The 3,566-nt window shown below is 40.8% G+C and overlaps 1 long non-coding RNA gene across 1 annotated transcript; it reads right to left on the bottom strand.

Annotated features, from left to right (window-relative positions):
* Positions 1 to 407: 407 nt before the first annotated feature.
* LOC143281655 (uncharacterized) lies at positions 408 to 1,536 on the bottom strand. The gene is made up of 3 exons (XR_013055153.1): positions 1,266 to 1,536; positions 877 to 942; positions 408 to 519 (listed from the first exon to the last, which is right to left on the bottom strand). It is a non-coding gene; the product is annotated as an uncharacterized LOC143281655 (long non-coding RNA).
* Between the last annotated feature and the right edge of the window lie 2,030 nt (positions 1,537 to 3,566).

The raw sequence follows: 3,566 nt of genomic DNA, 5'->3' as shown, positions 1-3,566 counted from the left end.
AAATTTCGCTGGTGGAAAGCATGTTCTGCTTCTTGACCCCCCAAAACAGCAACACGCCAATCAAGGCCTCAATCTCAACATCGTCACAATCTTGCCATTTTTCCTGGTACTGATTTTGTCCATACAAATTTGTGAAACGGACAGTGTCTTTAATGGGTTTTTTTTCTGAAATAAACTGTTTGTATGTATCATACGGATCATGCACATTTTGGGTTCCAGGGACCTGACTAGGGGGACGCTTGAAACTGTTCTTAGACGGCGTCTTTCTTTTTCCGGTCACTGGAACTTTGCTCCATCTTGTTCCGTCCTTTGCTGTATATGTGTTGGAAACGTTGTGGCACTTCTTGCTTCTCACCTGACTGAGAAAAGACTTCTACTTCATCTTTTTTTTTCGAAATCTGGTTCATCATCACTAGGGGACTCCGCATCAGGCTCAGGTGGAAGAAATTCTTCGTCACTAGTCATCGCCACTTTCTTGTTCGTGGTCCTGGGAACTGGCAATCCGTGTTCTTTGCTCATCTGGGGTAACCAAACAAAGAAGAGATAGGTACAATATAGTCAGATATGATTCCATAAATTTGCAGTTATGTTTTACACACACACACACACACACACACACACACACACACACACACACATACACACACACACCCTGTCATCGAAAAAAACCCGGGCATTCGCAACTAAAAATGACAAGCAACAAAAATGCAGACACATGTAAGCACTTGTAAACAATTAACCCATAAACACTATAGCACCAAAACAGAGAGAGAGAAAGCCCCCCCCCCCCTCCCCCTTGTCTCCCCAGACATATACGTAGACTACAGGCAAACATACACACATACAACAATTGAAAGTGAAAGTAGGCATTCATACCAAAATCTTCTTCTGCCTCTGCTCCACAGTCCTCAGCCAATGCCTGCCTGGTCTCTGTTGGCAAATCTGGGGAAAGGAAAGCAAAACAGTGGGTTTCATTGGTTTTTATAAAGCACATACGTTAATCCCCCTATCCACTTCTCTATCGGCACCTGTGAACGCATGAACTACTGCGTGAGTACACCTCTGTGATTGTATTCTTCAAGCCTTTTTACGTTATTGATTAGTTTTGGTTAGCTTTGAGATGCAACTGGAACAGAGACAGAGACAGATACAAACCATAGATACAAGCCATTTCTGCACTCCCCAAACCCCCGACCCACCAACCTTATTTCCCCTAATAAATATCAAGTGGTTTAAATTCTAACTCAAAATGTTGATATACTCACCAAAATTACGGTCTTCCTCTGCGTCAGCGCAGGTGACAAGGGCTTCAAAAATGTTGGGTCTGTCCATGACGGTATCAGAGTGACTGTCCAGCCTCCATGAGAGATACTCGTAGCAAGGAGAGAACGTGGGAAAAACCCGCCGCTTCCTCAGAACTTGTTACTTTCAGAAGTGCCAGTATCGGTTTCAGTTTCTCTCTCCAGCATGCAAAGAGGGGGTCCTACAGACCTCCCCATTGTCGCCCTCTGTAGCCAAGGGTTACAATTTTCCGTCTTTGCGAGCCATGGGTCCACACGGACCCACACCGTTTGCGGAAGGGTAAACACAGTTTTCTTTCTTTGCGAGCCATGGGTCCACACGGACCCACACCGTTTGCGGAAGGGTAAACACAGTTTTCTTCTTTGCGAGCCATGGGTCCACACGGACCCACACCGTCATCAGTGACTAGTTAAAATGTCATCTTTAATTACTTTTTGAAATTTTGACCCATATTTTCGAAATTTTGGGACAAGGAGGGGATTTGTATGTTTGGAGCATATCAAAACTTGCATTGAAAAACATCTATAAATATACGAGATATCGGCATGGACCCACACCGTCCGGCGAAGGTTAAAACAATATTGCACCTCTGGGATGGGCACAATTTTTTTTTTTTTTTTTAAAGAAACCAAATTATATGCAAACTGAATTTCCTGTTATATATATATATATATATATATATATATATATATATATATATATATATATTGTTATTCTCTAAACTTGGCACTTTGATCTGATATTCTGACAACAAGAAGAGCAGTCATTTTTATCATTTTTTGTTCAAACAGGAACTTCTTTTGCTAAGCATGGAAGTTATATTTATTTTGCATGTCTTTGGTGCAGATAGTAAAAAAGGGAAATTAATCTGTAATTAATGCTAGAGGACTTAATTTGCTTTAAACTGATCTTTCTCATCATAAACATTACATTTTGAAATTATACTCAATGCATAAAAAGCTTGTGTTTTACTCTCAGTGTACAGGGCTTTCACTATGTTCATTCGCCCATGTGGTCTTTTTTCCGAAAATACTAAAATCAATACGACGAGTGGACTTTATAGATCTATTGGCTGATCCCTGAAGGTCATGGGCAAAAATCAGTTGCGTACACATATTTATACATATTCAAAGCGCGTGCTCATATCCTTCGCGAACGCGAACGACGCCATTTTGTTTCAAGTTGTTGACCTGCCCGTTCAGTCCTATATTCAATCGACAATACACGATAACATGTGATGGAAAGTTGGAGGAGACCGTTAAATATTTATTCAGAGAAAGATTTGTGAACGCCTCATCGCTTACTGGATTATGCCCCAAACTGCCATAAAAATATCCACAGAATCAGTCGGAATTCACAATTAAAAATAACAAACCATGAGAGTTAATACCCTTGAATTGATGAAACGTAAAAATTTCCAGTCTTGACTTTTCTCAAAATGAAGTCCTTTTCACTTCATACGACGTTTAGTAGTACTTGTACTTGGCTCTACATGTTATTAGTTTAACAAAATACTCAATTTTCATATCAACTTAAAAACTATAAAACTAGAATGAACATAAAAGAAAAATTGAATCGACCGTGTCAACCGGGTGTAACTAAACTTGTACATCTATCTAGATCCAGAAAAAACGGCTAAATGTTGCAGTGTGATTGCGGCGATAGCCACGTCTCCTTTACCGCGGACTTAAAATAGTTTTTAATTGCCCTTAAAGATTTTTTGAATGCCCAAGATACACCAGAATAATATGATTTAAACAGCGTTCTCACTGCGAATACCGCAATCGATTTATCGCCCTTTAAAAAGCATGTTTAAATATTATATTTTTGAACGTCAGCTAATGAGCTACGATAGTGTAATGGGTAAGACAGTTTCTTCTCACCCGAACACGTGGGGTTCGAATCTGCCATTAGGACTTTGTGTGTGTGTGTGTGTGTGTGTCACAAGTGAGTCTTGAAGGCCTTGCCTCTCTTGTTGTTTTTGTTTGTTTGTTTTTGGGGGGTGCAGGGAGGAGGGGGTGGGGTGGGGGGTTGTTGAGGGGCAGAGGAAGGAGGGAGGGAGAGAGAGACAAACAGAGAAACAGACAGACAGACAGACAGATAGATTTTCACACCACGACACTCTCTCTTACACACACACACTCACACAGACACACACGCGCGCACCGGAGTAATCTTATTCTTATTCCTGTTGCCCTGACTTCAGTAGTGATGAAATGCTTTGAAAAAATTATTCTCCGACATCTTTCTTTCACTGAACAGCA

This window comes from Babylonia areolata, chromosome 4, assembly GCF_041734735.1.
Source record: "Babylonia areolata isolate BAREFJ2019XMU chromosome 4, ASM4173473v1, whole genome shotgun sequence".
NCBI lineage: Eukaryota > Metazoa > Mollusca > Gastropoda > Neogastropoda > Buccinidae > Babylonia > Babylonia areolata.
This window is presented reverse-complemented; position numbering and strand designations above follow the sequence as displayed.